The sequence below is a fragment of the Nannospalax galili genome, unplaced genomic scaffold (assembly GCF_000622305.1).
Source record: "Nannospalax galili isolate Female #2095 unplaced genomic scaffold, S.galili_v1.0 scaffold27, whole genome shotgun sequence".
Classification (NCBI taxonomy): Eukaryota; Metazoa; Chordata; class Mammalia; order Rodentia; family Spalacidae; genus Nannospalax; species Nannospalax galili.
The window spans coordinates 3,740,569-3,762,579 of NW_008357993.1; the positions used below are offsets into that span (position 1 = coordinate 3,740,569).

Genomic DNA, 22,011 nt, shown 5'->3' on the forward strand with positions numbered 1-22,011 from the left:
GTTAGAGGATTTGTTCCTCAGGGGTCCCATGGGGTTGGGAGGAGCCCCTGGCTCCTTTCTTTTACCAGCTCCATCCATTTTATGTGTGTGAGTGTATTGCCTGCATGTATGTTAGCGCACCAGTGTCGTACAATGCCACAGAGATCAGAAGAGGGCGTCAGATTCCCCTGGAACTGGAGTTAAGGACCGTTCATAGCCGCCATGTGGGTGCTGGGAATCGAACCTGGGTTTTCTCCAAGAGCAGTCATTGCTCTTAAATGTTGAGCCATTTCTCCAGCCCCACATTTTATCCTTTAAATCACCTCATTTTTTTTTTTTTTTCAAATTTAACATTCAATTAAAAGAATTGCAGCATGGGCCAGGCATAGTGGCACATACTTGTAATCTCTGCATTAAGTAGGTGGTAAAAGAAAGGGAATGTGAGATAAGGCCAGCCTGAATTATACAACTAGAGCCTATCTCAATAAAAAGAAGGAAAAGTCTTGCCTCTGTATGATTGCCACTATTTTTTCCTGTATATCCAGTTTTTAACTTTGTTGTGTACATAAAAACCACTTGTCTTTGTATTATGCCTATTAAGAAACTTCTCATTTTATATTATAATAATTTCACAGTGCTTTACTTTTGATAAATAACAGTAGGCAACATGGGACAGAAAGCTTATTGTGAGCGAGACAATGTCTTGGGCATTTTATGTGAACTCTTCTATTTAATCCTACACAATAACTCTACAACATAGGTTCTATTTCAAACCTTAGTTTATAGATAAGTAAACCGAGGAACAGGCAGCCCAAGGTCACTAGCTAGCCCAAGGTCACTAACTCAATAAGTAGCTAAGTCGATCTGAAATCAAAGAACTCTGGGACAGAATCTATCATAACTCTGCCTGTTGGGTCAGTTCACTTACCCAAAGCACTCTTTCCAGAAAGTAATCTCCAAAGATGCATGAAATATTTACTAATTTTGTCTTTCTGCTTAAATGAGGATAAACTCAGAAAACAATACTTCTGTTTGATATTGTTTTTTGGTCTTGCTTTTTTTAAAGCTCATTTTAAAGAAGTAATCTTGACTTCTATAGCTAAATTACTTACATTTTCCTATCTTTATCACTTACAGTTTCGTTCTATTCATTTATTCTTTCAATATTCAGTGAGGATTTACTGGGTGCCAGGCACTCATCCAGACTCACAAAATCACAAAGCTTTAAACTGCAAGCAATCTTAGAGATAAAAAAAATGAAAATTAATATTTATAGCCAAAAATATAAATCTAAAGCAGCTATAGTTCTTGATTCTTAGTTTAATACAGAAAATGGCTAAATTTGGTGTTTCTCCTTAAATCATCTATACCAACTGATTGTTTTTTGTAACAAGAATCTGTGGTGGCTAGAATGAGAAATGTCCCTCATAGGCTCGCATATTTGAGCACTTGGTCCCCAGATGTTGGCACTGTTTGTGGACGTTTAGGAGGTATGGCCTTGCTGGAAGTAATATACCACTGGGGACAGCTTTGGAGAATTCATAGCTTGGTCCCACTTCCAGTTTATGTTCTCTGTTTCCTGTATGATGCCTAAAGATGTGAGCCTTTAGCTTTCTGCTCTGGCTGCCTCCTACCATGCTTCCCTTGCCATGGTAGACTCAGTGCCCTCTGCATAAGAGTAATCAGTAAGCCCAAATAAACTCTTCCTTCTAAAAATTGATCATGGTATTTTATCACAGCAACAAACAAGTAACCAACACAAAGCATTGAAGTCATTTGATATGATGCAATCTCTATTTCAGATCACTTATAAAGGCAATAAGCACATGGATGCTGAACTAGTTCCCAGAGTTGCTAAAACAAAGTATCAATGTTTTAATTATTTGGATATTTACAATCTTACAGTTCCAAAGGCTAAAACTCACACCTGGCATGGTGACATGCTGGCATGCCTTTAATCCTAGTACTTGAGAGGCAGAGGCCAGTGGCTCTCTATGAGATCGAGGTCAGCCTGGTCTACACAGTGAGTTCAAGACCAGATGGGGCTACAGGAGACACTGACAAAACAAAACAAAACACCAAAACAAAACAATGCTGAGCCATTACACACCACTCAGGTTCAGTTCCCAGCACCCACATGGTCCATAAGTCCAATTGAAGTGAATCTGATATCTTCTGCTGACCTTGGTTGGCAATGAACAACACAGGTGCACTTACACACATGCAGGCAATACATTCATACACATAAAATAAAAATATTAAAATATATTTTTTGAAAAGGCTAGAAAGTCTACAAAGTCATGCTCCCTCCAGAACCTCTAGGCAAGGATTCTTGCTCACCTCCTATAGCTCTTGTTATTCCTTTGCTTCTGGAAAGATAACTTGTTTCTGCCTCTGTCTTTACATGGCTGTCTCCATGTATGTCAGTCTTTTCTCTCTTCTTAAAATGACTATCAGTTGCATTGCCCCTTGACTCCCCCAGCTCATTCACCCTCCAAGCTCTGCCACCTCATCTCTCCTCCTAGCAGCGAGACTGGCACATTTCTTGTCTTGGCACCCCAGACCTCTGGACTGACCTCTTGGCCCAAACTCTCCACTGCTTCCTGATCCTTTGCATCCAGACCAAATCAATCCCTCCATCTAGACCCCACCTCCCTTTGCATCTCTGGGCTGCCCAGCCCCACAGATTCCTGGAGCTAGCAGTTGCCTGGGTAAGTTTGGCTGCTGGGTCACTGCACCTTGCCTCCACCAGCCTCATTATTCACTCTCCCAGCTCTCCCACCCCATCTCTCCTCCTAGCAGGGGGACTGGAACATTAACTATCTTGACCTCTTGGCTCAAACTCTCCAATACTTCCAAATCCTTAGCTTCCAGACCAACACAATTTTTCTCTCTAGTCGCCACCTCCCTTTGCATCTCTGGGCTGCCCAGCCCCACAGCTTCCTGGAGCAAACAGCTTCCGTGTATAAATTTGGCTGCATCCACTGCGCCTTGATGCCTGCAGTCACATTCACCCTCCCAGCTACCCCACCTCATCCCTCCTCCTAGCAGAGGCACTAGCCCATCTCCTGTCATAACATTCCAGTCCCTTAGACTGACCTCTTAGCCCAAATACCCCACTGCTTCCTGATCCTTTGCCTCCAAACCAACCCAATTCCTCCCTGTAGTCCCCAGGAGCCCCCGGGACTCTTCTCATGCCCATCTATCTCCCCTTGCATCCCTGAGGGCCAGCATCTTTCCTGGGCCCTGCTCCCAGGCCAGCGTAGCCCTCAAATTGCTGAGGCCAGCATCTATCCTAGATGGATCCAGACCTTAGGAGGAAGCCTGAGAGCATCTAATCCTCATTTGACTTGAGCCTCTGTGGGAACTCCTGAAAAAGAAAGCAATTTGGCAGCTCAAATAAAAAAAAAATCAAAAGAGAGAACCTGAAGCCTAGACCAACCAGCATTTCATGCTCAACAAGTAATCCACAAAGGCATATAAAGTTTACAAAAATAAGCAGACCTAACCTCAACAAAGGAAGGCTTGAGTCTCACAAGAATCACAAACTACAAAGGAAATTCACATCTCAAAATCACAGAAGAAAAAATAACAACATGAAAAACCAAAATAATATATCTCCACCTAGTACCAATAGTCCTCTAGAGAAGTACAATGAGAACGACCTAGAGATAACACAGGACATGAAACTCAAAAGAATAACTATAAACATGATAAAAGAATTGAGTGAATTTAAAGAACACACAAAGAAATCAAAGAACTGAAAGAAGATAGGGATAAATTTCTGAATGAATTCCGAAAAGAGTTAGAAATATTGAAGAATGCCCAGGTTGAAACAAAGAAGAAACTGAAAGACTCAGTAAGCCAATTAGGAACAACAGGAGAAAGCCTCACCAATAGGATGAATGAAATGGAAAACAGAAAACTGGAAGATAAAGTGAACGAATTAGACCACTCAAGCAACGATTATGAAGAATTTAAGAAAACAAACAAATAGAATATGAAGGAAATGTATGACACCAAAAAAGACCAAATTACGAATCACAGGCATATAGGAAGGAGAAGAATCTCAGGATAATGGTATGGACCAGATCTTCAACAGGGTTGAAGAAAATTTCCTAGAATTAAAGAAAGATGTGCCCATACAAATACAAGAATACCAAATAGGGCCAGAAAAGAAACTCCATGGCACATCCTAGTAAAAACACTAAATGAACAAAACAAAAAGACAATACTGAAACCTGCAAAAGAAAACAACAAGTCACATATAAAGGAAAACCCATCAGAATTACAAACTGACTTTTTGGTGGAAACTATGAAAGCCAGAAGGGCCTGGACCAAAGTATTCCCAGTTCTAAATGACCACAGATACCAACCAAGATTACTTTACCCAGCCAAAATGTCTATTATAGTCGAAGGGGAAAGAAAAATCTTCCATGACATAAATAGGCTGAAAGAATTCATGTCCACAAAACCAGCCCTCAGAGAGTTCTGGAAGCAATACAGAGAGCTGAAGAAAGGAATGACTGTACCCAAGGGGTTACGGAGAGAAACTTAATGAAGGTATAACTGGAAATGCACAGCTACACCAAGAATGTGAACAGAAATCAAAACGACAGGAATCAATACACATCTTTTGTTAATAACTTTAAATATCAATGGACTGAACTCCCCAGTTAAGAGACACAGACTAGTTGACTAGGTTAAGAAACAAAACCCATTTTTTGGTTACCTGCAAGAAACCCATCTCACTTTCAAGGACAGGCCCTACCTTAAGGTGAAAGGATACAAAAAATGTTCCATGCAAGGTACTAAGAAAAAAGCAGGAGTTGCAATTTTAATATCTGAAAAATAGACTTCAAACTAAAACTAATCAGAAGAGATAAAGAGGGCCACTTCATTCTGATCAAAACAGCAACTGACCAAGTAGATATTACAATCATGAACATATATTCACCAAACTCTGGTGTGCCCAACTTCATAAAAACAGTACTACAAGTCTTTAAGACCCAGATTAATCCCAACTCATTAATAATAGGGGACTTCAATATCCCATTGTCTCCATTAGGTAGGTCAACAGGACAGAAAATTAACAGAGAGACATCTGAATTAAATAATACATCAAATGTACCTTACAGACATCTACCGAATATGCCACCCAAGCACCAAAGAATATACTTTCTGTTGAGCACCCCACGGAACTTTCTACAAAATCAACCAAATACTGGGGCACAAAACAAACCTCAACAAATACAAAAAGACTGATAGTTCCATGCTTTCTATCAGACCATAATGCAATAAAGTTTTACAATCAATACCGGAAGGAAGCCCAGTAAGAACATGTACACATGGAGATTAAACAACACACTCCTGAATGATGAATGGGTCAAAGAAGAAATTAAGAAAGAAATAAAAATATTCTTGGAACTAAATGAAAAGGACAATAAAACACAACAAAACCTCTGGGACATGCTGAAAGCAGTCCTTAGAGGAAAGTGTAAAGCTCTAAGTGCCTACATTAAAAAATCAGACAGAATACAAATACATGACAACATTGCAACTCAAGACACATGAAAAGCAACAACAAATGAAACCCAAACCCAGCAGACAAGAAGAAATAACAAAAATCAGGGCAGAAATCAACGAAATTGAATCAAAGAAAACAATACAAAGAATCAACAATACCAAGAGCTGGTTCTTTGAAAAGATAAACAAGATTGACAGACCGCTAGCCCAAATAACCAAAAGAAAGAAAGAGCACCACCAAATCAACAAAATCAGAGCTGAAAGGGGAAATATCACAACAGATACCAAAAAGATCCAGAACAATATAAGGGAATATTTTAAAAACGCATACACTACTAAATTTGAAAACATAAAATAAATGGATGGGTATCTAAAAGCATGTAACCACCAAACTAAACCAAGAAGAAGTCAACAACTTAAACACACCATAACACATAAGGAAATTGAAACAGTAATACAAAACTTCCCAGTTAAAAAAAACCCAGGACCAGGTGGATTTACAAAAGAATTCTACCAGACATTTAAAGAAGATCTACGTCTAATACTACTTAATTTATTCAAAAAGACAGAAATGGAGGGAGAATTCCCAAATTCCTTCTATGAAGCTAATAATACTGAAAACAGGTAAACACATACGTAAAGACACAATCAAAAAATCAAACTATAGACCCACATCCTTAATGAACATAGATGCAAAACTTCTCAACAAAATACTTGCAAATAGCATACAGACACACATCAAAAAGATCATCCACCATGACCAAGTCGTCGTTATTCCAGAAATGCAGGATGATGGTTCAATATACATAAGTCAATAAACAACAAATGGTCACCTCAATAGATACAGAGAAAGCCATTGACAAAATTCAACATACATTTATGTTTAAGGTCCTACAGGGAATTGAACTGGAGGGAACATACCTCAACATAATTAAAGCCATATACAACAAACCCACAGCCAACATCATTTTAAATGGAGAAAAACTGGAAGCATTCCCATTAAAATTAGGAACCAATCAAGGCTGTCCACTGTCTCCACTCCTTTTTAACATAGTGCTTGAAACTCTTGCAAGAGCAATAAGACAAGAGAAGGAAATTAAAGGGGCAATAATTAGAAAATAAGAGATCAAATCATCCACTGCTGGTGGGATTGCAAACTTGTTCAAACCTTATGGAAAGCAGTGTGTAGAACTCTTTAAAGGCTATAAATGAACCTACCATTTGACCCAGTTATACCACTCCTTGGCATATACCCAAAGAACTCATCCCTATTGCAGAGACACTTGTACATCCATGTTTGTTGCTGCTCTTTTCACAATAGCTAAGAGGTGGAAGCAACCTAGGTGTCCCTCAATTGATGAGTGGATAATGAAAATGTGGTTTATTTATATGACGGAGTTTTACTCAGCAGTAAAGAAAGATGAAATCATGAAATTTTCAAGTAAATGTATGGAATTAGAAACTATTATACTAAGTAAAGTAACAAAGATTCAGAAACAACAACAACAACAAAAAAAAAAGAAGTATATTCTCCCTGATATGTGGATCCTAGCACCAAATCCTTATACGTAAATATGTATCCAGACATATCTACAAGAAGCAGGATAATGAAAAGGAACCAGGGAGGTAAAAGAAAAGAAAGAATCTGGAAGAGAAAAACAGTAGAAAACAGATGTTAATAGGGATATATGGGTAAAAATTGGGTTATTTTAAGGGCATGGGGGAGAGAAGGTTATACAAGTAACCTAGGGGATAAAGGGAAAGAAGGAGCTCAAGAGAGGTGGGACCATAGGAGAAGGGTATTATTAAGGGAGAAATGGGAAAATGGGGGCACTTTAAATTGGGAAACCATGGTGGAAGGGTTAGACAATGCAAGACATAAATAATGCCCAGCTAGTTTTAAAAAAACAGAGGGAACGATATTAATCAAAAAACCTACTGACAAATTATACATACAACTAGCTGAAGGAATATAATACATGTCTAAGCAAGGTTTATCTGAGAATGTTTGGTCTTTGCCCAAGATTTAGCTACATAGCACAGGGTAATTAAAAGTACCAGACTGGTGGAACTAACTTTCTTGGATGTCTAACAGCCATACTTTGAGGCCTATACTAATTTGGTCAGAGGGAAATAAAGGACAGTTTTTGCCTCTTGCTCTCCTAGTTCGACTAAGCTCCAGGGGTCTATGCAGCATCTCTCAGAATGTCCTGTAACTGTGGTGTGTCACCTGTCCTCTTGATCAAGGAGGCCATGGAGTCCCCACTAAATGGACTTGAACCAGTGTCCATTCCACAAAGAGGAGGGTCAACACATAGGAAATATTTCCTCCATGTTTCCAAGTAAAGCCAGCAAGAACCTTTGACTTATCTTCACACAGATAGAACTGGTAAAAAAATAAAAAAGGAGCCAGGGGCTCCTCCCCTGAGGAACAGATCCTCAAATGACCTTAAGAGTAAATATAAGGTTTATCTGGGCCAACTGCATGGTCTTAAACACCCAAAAGGAAGGTATAACCAAAGATTAAAGGGATCAACATAATTCTTTTAGAATCCATGTGTATAGCTAAAAGCTATATAACAAGAAACAATGCCAGACTGGAGATACCTTCCTTTGAGTTGTTGGCCAGGGTAGCCCAAGAGACTCCCAGACAGTAGGCCAGCAAAAAACTGGGAAAATGAACAGCAGACTCCAATCTTATCTACAGGAATATTGGCAACTGATTGCTGCTAGATGAGGAAGAGCTGATCTTCCTAAAACAAGGAACTCTAGATAGGCTGACTAGATTCAGCGGATGGACAAGCACTGGAGAATGGCTGGGGTCACCAACAACACAGTGGACAGTAGCAGGGATTACAGAGTATATGGGATCCAGTGGAGGGGTGGGGAGGTGATTATGGGAGGGTGCCTTTTGGGATGTGGGTATACTGAGGAATAAGATTGTTTGGGATGATCTGTATGAAATACACACACAAAAAAAAACAAATTAAAAAAAGTCATATTTGAGGAATAGGCATAAAAATTTACTCCACGTTAATTAGTAGAGGTCAAACACATTACCGTTGAAATTTACCCAATTATTTTATATCCATGCTTAGGTGGATCTCAGAAAATAACTGACTGTAAATAATAATAATCAGATACACAGAGATTAGAGACTCATGTGCAAACATCTAAGTGTTAGTAGCATTAAAAATGAGTTTTTCTGTATCAAACAGCATATTTTAAAATGAAATGAAGACCTTTTTTAAAGAATAAAACCGCACTCAATTTTATGTCTTACAGAGTTTATACTGAGTTCAATATTGTAAAACTGTATTAATTCAACTGTGAACCTAAAAATTTACAGCCAATATTGAAAGAGATGCATCTTAGCTCTGGAAATTGTTATGGAATATGTCAATGCGGTAATAAAATGCTTCTTCTAATCATGTGGTTACTAAATCATTTTTAAAAAATGACTACCAGTTATATTGGTTCTCTTATAGACGGCCTATTAACTTCACTGCATCACATACACTAATACTAGATATTAGAATATCAAGATATATGTAAATTTGTACTATATTTGTAATGTGGTATAAATATATAATATTTATATTTTGACACGGTTGTGAACAGAACTTAAGGTCTCTCACATACAGGCAAGTGATCCACCACTAATCTAAAACCTCAGCCCCAGTTCTCATCATTAATTGATGAAGCACCATAATGTTTATTCCTTTGCAAATAAATGTCTATTTATACCTATATTCTTTTCTGAATTTAAACCTGTTTGGGAGCCATGCTAAAATACAGTTCACATTCCCATGGTAACCTTCAATGAAGATTATTGTCGAACTCTTTCCTAAAATATAAGTAGATTATACTATATATTTTATTACTTTCCTATAAAGGGACTCTAAAAATAGTTGGGCATTAATCTGTTGCTTGAAAATGTTCCCTTTCCCCTAAAATAATTATATAAATATTCAGTGCTTAATCATTATTAGAAATTCTAAGAGCCTGTCCAGTATTCAAAAAAAAATTGTTTGCAAGTACCATGTAAGGCAGAGAAATAGCTGTAAATACAGTGAAAGTGTCTGTCTTCTTGGAACTAGATTGGGGCAAATGTAGGTATTATGGGAAGAATACATAATAAGAAGATATCTACATACTTAAACAAATGAGTAAATATATATATCAATATACACATTAGTATTTAATCCATGGAAATGCAAAGAGCTGTTGAGTATTTTGTCAGTGGCCAAAACAGTAGTTAACATCACTGTAGTTAACGGTGAAGACAAAGATTACATGTTCTTACTCATTTGTGAACTTTAGCATCAAATCTTTAGATTTGTGTTTTATCTAGGAGTATCTGCAGAATCCTGGAAACTAGAAAGGGATGACTGGTAGAGAAAGGGAAGAAGGATCTTAAAGAAGGGGAGACAGTTGAAACCAGGTGATATGAAGGAGAAAGGAAAGGGAAATAATGGAGAGGAAGGTTAAGTAGGGAGAGGGTTTGGAAGGTAAGGCAGAAGACGGGATAGAGGAGGAATAAACTAAGGATGTCTGAAAAAGTCATGTGAAAAACTATTTTATAAGCTTCATACACACACACACATATTTTTTTTTTCATATAGAAGAGTTCAATTGCAGTTACCTTACATAGGGTATAATGTTCCTCCTAGAAGCCACAGGTTGCCAAATAAAAAACATAGTGCCAGGTGTGGGATATCTCCCTCTAGTTCTTGGTCACAGGCATCCTGGAAAGCCCCCAAAACAATATAATCTGTTGACATTGTCCTTTGTTTCCCACAAGAATTGGATGGTAAGACCCTACTGCTGAAGACATCACACACTTTGGCCACAAGACATAAAAACATCAAGTTGATACTGACCAGGAAGCTTCCTCCCTACTGGTTAGCTTTCTTAGTACTGGAAGATACTATGCAGGCAGCTGGAATAAAAGTTATCAACAGTGTTACACATCTATGAACTCTGAAAGTTACAGTAACCACTAGAGTAGCAAAATATGTCCTTTTATTTGACATTAGCTGTAACAAAATTTTAAAATAATAAGCATTATATCTACATATTCAAAAACCACATGGCAAGGTGATAGCTTCCGAGAGGCAAGATAAAAATAGAAAGCCTTCACAGAAAATTCAAAACCATATGCACTTGCTTAAATGTATATTTTAAAAATAAGGTAATAGGATACCCTCAATTAGAAATTTGGTTTTCTATCACTGAGCTCCACCTGCTGGTAATTTCTTAGCTTTAGTTAGTTATTACAGCATTAGAAAGAATTAAATTACCTACATTCAAGACACTGACCAAAGTGTTTTGTGACTATTACTCATTCAACTTTCAGAACAATTGTGTATTGTTCCCAGGACTTGCCACGTCTAACTAATAAGGACTCTTATCTCAGAGGCTATTCGACTTTCTCTATGGTCATGTACTAAATAGTATAGGTGAGTTTTTAGACCCTCCAACTACAAAGTCTATTGGTTTAGTAACACTGCATGAATAAAATATAACTAAAGTGTCAGAAAAATTTGAGTATGAATATGCCACTCTGATGAAGTCTGTGATGTCCTTAAATTTAAAAGTTCTTGTATGAAAGATAATACTTTAGGAAGACTTTTCAGACTAAAATAGTGCTATACACCTAGCCTATTAAGGTAAGCTCCTTTCCTCTAGTAATTTTTCTTATGTGAAGTATTAACACAATCTAATATATGAGGTATTATACTTGAAAATGTTAATGAAGGAAATTTCTATTAAAAATTTGGGGAAATTTAAATATTTGAATGATAATACATACAAAATAAAATATTTTTTTTAAAAAACCTTCTCTCCAAAGTTGAAGTTTAAGATTGAAATTTCCATTCAATCTTCGGTAATATTATTTTTTAAATTCTAACAATAAGGAGGACTGGAATAATTTTATAGAAACTATAACAATTATTTTTAATGTTGCAATAGTCCCAACAAATTTTAAAGATAATAGAAGTTAACAATTTCAAAGACAGGTAACAAACTGACTAGTAAATGCTTCTAATCTACAGATCTATCCTCAAACAAGTATAAAACACCTGCAATTATCCATTGCATATTCAAACTTCAGTTATGAGAAGTGGTTCTAAAAATGTTTTTAGTTTAGTTTTTGTTTTGTTTTGTTTTGTGACAAAGATTATGTCAAGTTGTACAGGTTGGCCTTGAATTCACAATATCCCCACTGCAGTCTCTAAGGTCAAAGGACTACCATCAAGTGCCACTGCAACCAGCTTAAAGTGAAGAATTTTCAAACACATGTCCATTTTTCTAAGTGTAGGTTTTCATTTTAAATAAAATCAACTGATAGACAGCTGCATTGTTTAACCTGAAGAACTGATTCTGGAGTCATGGCCTCCACTTCCACTGAGTGATTCTAGACTGTACACTGGATGCTTTCATGAATGTCCTTCCTACATTAGCCTTGTGATACTGTCAAGGGAACTGCCACACAAACATCAGCGTTAAAGCTCCTGGCAGAAATTCTCTTAAGGCTAAGTACAAAGCAAAGCTTTGCTTTCTCTATAATGTGACATGCTTTAATTTATTTAAGACTATTATATGACTTTATCTTTCTTTTTATTTTGACCTTTGAGAAACTTACAAAGTAACAACTCAAGGGTAGCAACTATGCATACACAGCACAGTCTATATAGTTTTTCCCTAGTCTTGATATCCTGCTAGAACCTCTATTTTTCCTGGTTATAATTTTATATTTTCCTGTCATTAGCTACCTCAAATAGTCTGTGAAATAAGGCAGGGGAAAAATGAATGCATGCATGAATACAGGATATATTTGCAATATGAAGTTTACATATTCCCAGAGCTAGAAGAAATTACAGATTTTTACTAACCGTCTAAGACAAAAGCCCAATCACCTAAAGTTAAGAACACTTTCCCTGCTACCCTTAGACTCCTAGACATTGTCATTCCACTGGATTGACTTTCTTAGAAATAATAAAGCTGAAGCTAGAGCATTAGCACTTTCACACTTCTAGCCAATCAGTTGATGGACTCAAAGCAAAATGACATGGACACTGGAACATTCCCCTGTGTTCAAATCCCAAATCAAACTATGCAGGTGGCTCAGCACAAAATCACAGCTGTATCTGCTTTAGGGAAGTGGGAAAGAGGCAATATCCCCCCAAGTCAGCAGAGACACCTGTAAGAAATGACAAACATAAATGAGGCTTTCAAATTCCTATGAGAACAAAAGACCAGCATGTTTCATAGTATGGGGACACTATGCCTGTTTTATTCTCCATCTACCAAAAACCTTAAGCACTTGCACTAATCACTCTATTATCTTAAAATCATGGGATAGCTTTCAAAAAAGAAACAATTATGACTGAATTTCATAGCACAACTTTCTAAACTATAATGAGCAACCATAAATTAAAATGAGAATTTAAAATTGTATGTTGTCATCATATGCTAGAAAATACATGGGCATAAATTTCTGTTGGTAAGTTAAATAGCTAGTGAAAAGTCAGAACCAACCCGTCTGTGTAGCATACCTATATCATTTTATATTTCTTTAAAATACAATAAAACCTCATAGATTTTCATTATTATCATGGGAGCCTGACAAAGAATCTCTCTGAGTTAAATACATATTTATCATACTAATGCAATTACACATAAAAAAATGACAGCAAATATTCACTGCATGATATAAGAAAAAAACCTTATCAAAAGGTCAAATCCTGCATTCAATGAATCTTATTAGATTTAACACAAGAAATAATCCTCAAAAATAAGATCAAATGAGATATTAAATTAATTACAGTTACAGAAAGTCTACATAATTCTATTACAAAGAAAGACAGGGAAAAATATGTCTCAGTAAGAGTTTTCATGATGATTTGAATTCATCTAATGTTCATGCAAGCATGACTGAACATAATAGTCACTAAATTTTCTTTTCACCTGCACAGGGGCCTAATAGATGGCAAAGATTTTGAATGTTTTATAAAACAGGGAAACACTTGTAACAACAAAATGTAGAAATATTTATAATAGTTGAATATTGGTAACATAAGCTGTATCTAGATACCCATGGCATAATTAATAAATTTAAGTACATATGTGTGTGTGTGTGTGTGTGTGTGTGTGTGTGTGTGTGAGTCTACACCTATTTATAACACTCCTTAACTCCATAAATGCCACAAAAAAATTACAATACTCTGGGGTTTTTTTCTAGTTTCCTTTCTGTTACTGTGCTAAAACACTACAACCAAAAGCAACTTAGGAGAGGAAAGGATATGTGTGGCTTACACTTGCAGGAAAAAGCCCATCATTAAGGGAAATCAGGGCAGGAACCTGAAGCAGAAACAATGAAGGAAATGAGATGGCAAAACTGACACCATTTTATTCTAGATAACTTTTGCTCGCCATGTTTCTGAGGAGCTGCTTCCCCTGTTCATGCTCTACTGACTGAGCTAGGTAGGCAGATCTCATGCAGGCAGTAAGTACATTGTTTCTACAATACTGGGAAACTTACAACTACCCAGACAGAATACCACACACCCCCCCACACTCAGCTACACCTGCATCTCTAAGAAGCCCATTATATCTGCAATTCTGAGAAACATTTTTCCTAACCAAATCTGAGATAATAATTTCCTAACCAAAACTTAGAAACTTTTTGTTACCTGAAAACCTCTTTATTAACTGACCTGCCCTTGTCTGGTGTAACTATGGTGATATGATGTGACTATGGTTGCTGACTTTGCCCCTGGCATGATATATTTGTGATTTTAAGCTTTATAAAACTCTGTCCTGCTTCTCCTTGGGGTTAAGAGTTCTTTTGGGCATCAGCTCCCTATCAGCCACTGGCTATTATTCAACCATCACCACAGGGCATTCCTCTGGGCCTCACATTTGGTATTACAGAATGCTACTACTAAATGGCTTATTCACTGGCATGCTTCCTTAGGCTCATGCTCAGCTAGCTTCTTTATATAGGCCAGGACCACCAACCTAGGGATGGTACCACCAACAGTGAGCTGGGCCCTCCTGCATAAATCAAGACAATCCCCCACAGACATACCCACAAAACAATTTGATCTAGGAAATTCCTCAATCAAGGCCTTCCTCTCAGATAATGCTATGTCAAGTTGATGAAACTAACTAGACAGGGTTCTAATTTGTTGTCTAAATTTTCCATGTCATTATTATCATATTAAATACCTCCCAATACAAACATTTAATAATCAACATTCATTTGGTGTCAACTGAATAATTTCATAGAAATAAATTTTATTAAAATACTGTAATTTAGCTCTTAACCTACAATGTGAACCAATAAGGAGACGAATTTTCTTAAATATATGAATAACAAATTGTTACCATCAGGTAGATTATATTGAACTTTATAAAGCAAGTTTTGACAACTGTAAGTTAGCATGTCAGTAACTTTTTAATACTTGTAATGGAAAATCCAAATATAATCAGTGCCTGCTGTCTACAAAATTCTTACCTTGTACAGTTTTAGTTTAAAAATAAACACAGGGGGCTGGATCAGTGGTTAAGAGAACTGGCTGTTCTTGCAGAGGACCTGAGCTCAATTCCCAGCACCCACATGGCAGCTAACAACTGTCCCTAACTCTAGTTCCAGGAGATCCAATGCCCTTTTCTGACCTCTGTGGACACTGTAGAACATGGGTACACTTACATTCAGGCAAGACACTCCTACACATAAAATAAAAATGAAATTTTTTAAAATAATAATAATAAACTCAGAAAAGTTCTCAAGAGAAATGGGCCCTATCATAATGCTCTGCATCAAGCAAGACAGGAAGAGCAGTGGTGAGAAGAGGGAGCGAAGAGCTTTTCTAGTGCCACATCTGCCCTCGTGGCTCTTTGCTTGTTTTGCTTTATGTTTACCCGCCTCTTTCGGCGTGCTGTTTCTCTCCTGTCTACCTTTCAACTTCTCTTCTCTCTAGTGATCTTCTTTCCCTCACCTGTCTCTTGTGCTACTCTTCTGGAGTATTGTTCCTTCCCTTCTTTCTTGATTCCTTGTTAACAGCCTAGGACACGAAGGATTAAGTTGAAAGTAAAGTGACCAAGTTTTAATTGTGGCAACCCAATTTATCCTCACAAAGTTCTCTGTAGAAAATGAACAGTGTTCTGATTCCATAAAATTTGTGCCTATCTTCTGTTGTTCTTTGAGAGTTTTGATATTTGTTTTGTTTTGTTGTTATTTGGAAACTTGCTGTTATTCTTGAGAAAAAAGCCTTTCCTTGTAGAGCAGACTGTCTTTCAACTCATGATCCTCCTCACCCCTCAAATTCTGGCTTTATTGGAGTTCACCACACTTGATTTATGCCTTTTTTTTAACTTTTACAAAAACTTTATTGAGAATTTCATACATGCATATAAGGTGTTTTGATCCAATCCATGCCCACTCCCTCCCTTCCAACACCTTCCAAATCTCCCCATCACTTTTTTCTTTTTCTTTTTTCATTTATTTATTTTATGGGGCTTTTGGCTACTCTAACATCCCGCCCCTGCCCCGAGAAGGTAACCCTAAAATCTTTTAAGGAGTAAATAAAAGCTCCAAAATATTTTTGACATTTTTGGCCTTTGGAACGGAGTATGTTGCTAAGCAGCCCAAGGACATTGTGAGGTTTAGCCAAGAATCTGGCTACATTTCTTTGGGGTCTGTTTACCCTAACTGCCTAGCCAGTTCCTACCTCCTATTCTTATCACACCATCCTCTGATGGAGTTACCCAAATTGCCAATAGGGAATAGAGATGCAGACTGCTCTGGTTTCTTCCATGCTGAACAGGGACGCAGGAAGAGGCAATTAGAGTACCCCTTCAGTGGGTCCATCTAAAAGACTCCCAAATTGCATAACTCTTATCTGTACTGGGAAAAGAAAGTCCTTGAATCATAAATAGGAGATGTGAAGGAGAACTAAAGGCAAGAATACATAGCATTACAAGTTCTAGACAGGGAACTAGAAAAAAGTCACAACAGGGCAAATTTTCAAAAAAAAAATTTGAAGGAAACAAATAAAGGAAAAAGCAATTAACTACCAATGTTTCAAAAACTGGCTATTTGGACAAACTGTTGATTCAAATTAACTAAACATTCCAAAAGACAACCAAAGTTTTACCTTACCAAATGCCTGGATTATTATCACCTTAGCAGTCTCATGTGTTCCCTTGGTTCTTTCAGATGTCACTTTATCAGGGAAGGCTTCCTTGACTCCTCTCTCTATTAATAACACTCATAATACTTATATCGCTCTACCTCCAAATTGCTGTATTTTTCCTATTTATCAATACCTGACATACTCTATGTTTAACTGCTTATATGATATCTTCTCCAATTATAGTAAAAGACTCTGACAGAACTCTAGTGGTTTTGATAAGAAATGTTCCCTCACAGACTCATGTATTTGAACATTTGGTCTCCAGCTGGTGGCACTACATGGGAAGGTAATGGAACTTTTAGGAAGTAGAGCCTTGCTGGAGGAAGCCAAAAGTGAGCTAGATCTTCCCACATCACTGTGTGTAGGCTTCCAGGCTTTATAACCTGGTCCCACTTCCTGTTCTCTTTCTCTGCTTCCTGTGTATGGATGAAAATGTGATCAGCCAGCTTCCTGATACTGCTGCCATGCCTTCCCTAAATTGATGGGACTGTATCCCTCTGGAACTGTAAGCCAAAATAAATCCTTTCTCTCCAAAGTTACTTTTTGTCTGGGACTGCTATTACAGCAACAAAAAAGTAACTAATACAACAGAAAAATTATGTCTATTTTGCTCACTGCTATATTGTGAGGATCTAAAATGATACTAGATGCCTGTTCTAGTTTCATTTCTGTTGCCGTGATAAATAGCCTGATAAGAAGCAACTTAGGGAAGAAAGGGCTTATTTTAGCTCACAATTCCAGGTTACAGTCCATCACTTCAGGGAGGTCTCAGCAGCAAGAGGTTGATAGCTGGTCACATCATGTCCACAGTAGGCAGCAAGAATTAAATGGATACATGCTCACTTTGCTTGCTTGCTTGGCTTGATTTCTCACTCTTACACAGTTAAGGACCCCCTGCCTAGGGAACGGTGTCACCCAGCAGGCTGGATCCTCCCACATCAATTACGTTCATTAAGATAAACCCAGCCAGGATGGTGGCACATGCCTTCAATCTTAGGAGACAGAGGCAGGTGGATCTCTATGAGCTCAAGACCAGCCTGTTCTACACAGCAAGAATCTAGGTCAGGCAGGGCTACATAGTAAGACTGTGTCTCAAAAAATTAATAAAAAGCCGGGCGTGGTGGTGGACGCATTTAATCCCAGAACTCTGGAGGCAGAGGCAGGCAGATCTCTATGAGTTCAAGGCCAGCCTGGTCTACATAGTGAGTTCCAGGACAGCTGTGGCTACAGGGAGGCCCTGTATCAAAAAGACCAAAAAAAAACCCCATAGAGTCTTACTATGTAGACAAGGCACAATGCCCCACAGACATGCTGGCAATCCAAACCAAAGTAAGCAATCCTGCACTGAGATTCTGTTCCCAGTGGGTGTAATAGCTGACAACTAAAGCCAACCATCATAACACCAGACATCAGATATGTATTTAATGAATAGGTGAAAAAGAGAGTAACTGAATACAAACTACTATAAAATGAAACTTGAGGCACATTATGTAAAAAAGTAACATGTAACAGACAGTACTAGATGCCCTGAAATTTGTACACAATGGACAGGATAAATTACAGGTATGCCTTTTTTGCATATAATGCTTCTGGAAAGTTACTTCTGAGGAAAAGAAATAGAGAGTAAGGAAGGAAGGAAAACTCAGGCCGATGTACATGTCCATGTGCATACACTACTGATTCAAAGAAATCAAATGAGGCTTTGCCTCACTAGTTAGAAATACACTTAATAATCCTGCACAAATCTATAATTCATTCTCAAGAATACAATGAGCATACGCTAGTTAACTTATATATGAATTAAGACAAATTTTATTTTAAAAGCTGAAGTAGAACCATGTATTTTACATCATTTTGAGATATAAAATGTTTATGCACATTATCTATTCTTAGTATCCCTAATATCCTGTAAGACCAACAAGTTACATAGATACTCATAGCTACCTCTATGGAAAGGTGAACTCAGAAAGATGAAGCAGTCTGATTACAATTACAGAGCAGAGACAGTGCCTCAGGTCTTCTCTTAGTCTAGTCCTTTTCTCAGTACACTGCTAGTATTTGGTGAGCAAGGCTCAAAATCAACATCTATGTAGTGACTGAAAGAGGATGTACCTCACAATGAAAACAGAAAGATCTCTTAACAATGCTGTCAATATGCTTTAAGTTCAGTCCATTTTAGTGCTTTAAGCATAAAAATGAAATATTAGACAATATTATAAAATAGATGACTACTGAATCATAATGATAGGCAATTTTGTAAATCTTAGATATTTTGTTGATTGAAAATGTAGCATAATGAGCTTTTATTACTGCTGGAGTCCAACTAAGCAAAGCTAACTCATTAATATATACAAAAGATAAATATATGTTGTTTCTTAGTCTAGCAAAAGGGCTTAAACAAAACATATAATTTTAGAAACGTGAAAGTCGATTATTTTATAGAATAAGTAAACATTTTAAAAGTAGGAACTATATACGGTGCCATCAATTCTAGATACATTTATTTGACATATAAATAGAGCCTTTCATCAAAAATCACTATATTTGGTCCAAAGCTGTTGTAAAATAGGGAATTCTTTAGTGAAAAGGAAGTATAATTCCTCAATTTATCAGATACTTTACTAAAGTAAAGATTATGTTACTTCAACTAAACAGCTATTAGGCAAACCAAAGAAAAGTGTTTCATAACTACATACATACATACACACACACACATAGCTGGTACTGATAGTTACTTGGCTAAAAGGAAATTCTTATATTTGTATTACTATGCAAGAGGATCCAACAGAGTTCACACTCCTAACCTGACTGAGAAAGCAGAGTGTTCTAACCTCAAGAGCTAGAACTAAAGTATAAGATAAAATAATCCCTGGGTTTGGAGGCTGCTTACCCTCCTCCTGCCCTGGCCACTCACACTGGCTTCCCCAATGGTTTTCCTTCCCCAATGGTTTTCTTTCTGCTTTCATGTCTTCCTCTATGCATAGAGAGGCAGGTATTGTAATCTAGATCCTGCAGGTGAGAGAACTCAGGATTCCTTCCTCTCTTGCTGTTCTCCTGTACTTTAGTTCCCTTCCTCCCTCCATATGTCTAGGCTGATTTTGTGATATTATTCATAAAACAATGCTGAAGTACTCACTCTAGAAAAAGATCAAGGAAGCATTGTTATTTTTATTATTTTCAAGTAAATTGAAAAAATATATATTCGAAATATTACTTGAAAAGAGAGGACTGAAAAGATTTCACTAATGTGAGTGAGGAATACTAAGTGATGAGAACCATGTATCAGATGGATTCCTTCTTTACAGCATAAACTATAAAATCAAGAAGTTGGCATCAATTTTGTGGACTGTCTTATCTGATTTGTAAAATATGATTCTGTTATTTTAAACTACATTCATTACAGTATTCCTTTAAAAAAAACTGAAATTATTTTTTGAATTAATGACTTAAAGAATTTTAATTTTTGTTGGTTTCATTTTGTTGGTTTGAGCTGGGGTTTTACCATGTTGCCCATCCTGGCCTCTAACCTGCAATCCTCTTGCCTAAGCCTCCCAAGTGCTGGAATTAATGGTATACCACCAACCACACATGGCTAAATTTTAACTTTTAGTTAAAGATTTGCTAAAGACATTGTTTCAATAAATATATTAGTATATATTTATAATTCTATTTCAATTATTGAAAATGATTTGGAGAAAATTAAATAGGTAAGACTATTTAAGATTAACAAGGTACCACACTCACTTAGGAAATGATTATATGAGTAGAGACTGAAGGTGCCAAAAGGCAGTGTGCTTCTTAAACTTTATTATCTATTCTCTATTGTTTATTCAGTTCATTTGATGAACAAAGCTTTTCTTTTAAGACTATTAAAGATTAAACTCCAAATGTTCACAAATTCTTAATAAGAACCTGTTGGCTGGCATGGTGGTTAAACACCTTTAACCCCAGTACTCTGGAGGCAGAGACAGGCAAATGTCAGTGAGACAGAGGCCAGCCTGGTCTACATAGTGCATTCCGGACAAGTTGGGATTACAGTGAGACTCTGTCTCAAAATTAAATAAGCAGATAATTAAGAAAGAATTTATTATATTTTAAATTTGAAAGCCGAGTTTTTAATTTTAGTTATCCATTGGAAATACTTATTGTCTAGCAACTTGAGTAAAACTTTTTAATCTATCATAATATCAACATGAGTTATCTGCACGTACAATTACTTAAAATAAATTACAAGGCATGCACTACCACGCCTGGCAAATTTAAGGTTTTCAAAAGCCAAGTAAAATAAACAAATTTGAGTTCCCCTGAAATATGTATGTCAGGCATATATAAAGTCATATATACAAGGCAAGAGAAAGACTCCCACAGGGCCTTTGTTACATGTGCAAAGATCCTGACAGGCAGTATGACACTGGAAAACAAATTACAACTCACAAAGTAGTATGTAGATCAGTACAATTCAATTAATAACAAAAATGGTAGTAATTGTGATATCTTGAATACTTCATATTCATTTCTGTATTGCTGCAGTTTTAAGTACAGCCTATTTTTGTATATGTAGACATTTTAATCTAATCCATTGTATTATTTAGGACCACATGAACTGAAAATTACTAAAATACCACCTATAACTATAATGCTTCTATCTTTGGAGTACATCAGCCTACCCACAGAAATAAGCAAGGAGGAGCTTTAGAGATGGCTCAGCACTTAAGAGCACTGACTGTACATGCAGAGGACCCAGGTTCAATTCCCAGCACCCATGTGGTAGTTAACAACCGTCCATAACTTCAGTTCCAGGGGACCTGAGGCCTCTTCTGACCTCCATGGTCATTATATAACATGGGCACACTTACATATTGCAGGCAATACACTCACATATAAAATAAAAATAATGAATAAAATATTTTTTTAAAAAATAAAGAAAAAAGCAAGGATACAGATCAAGCATTTTCAACTACTGCACCACTGACATTTTGGCCAGAATCATTTTCACTACAGAAATGAACAAAGGGACTGTTCTGTGCACAGTAGGATGTTTAATAGTCTCTAGATATTTATAGTATTCACTGGTTATTGCAATAAAAAATGTCTGGGGACACTGACAAATGTTCCCCATTGGGCAAAATTGCTCCTTAGTAAGAATTACCAACAAAGATGATGATAGATGATTGATTGATTGATGATTGATTGATGATAGATAGATAGATAGATAGATACATACATACATACATAGGGAGAGATAGATAGATAGATGATAGATAGATAGATAGATAGATAGATAGATAGATAGATAGAT

At 36.8% G+C, this 22,011-nt stretch overlaps 1 protein-coding gene across 7 annotated transcripts in view; it reads right to left on the minus strand.

Moving 5' to 3' along the window:
- The window catches only part of Fer (FER tyrosine kinase), a 512,255-nt gene that overhangs the window by 321,460 nt on the left and 168,784 nt on the right, over positions 1 to 22,011 (minus strand). The window lies entirely within an intron of this gene.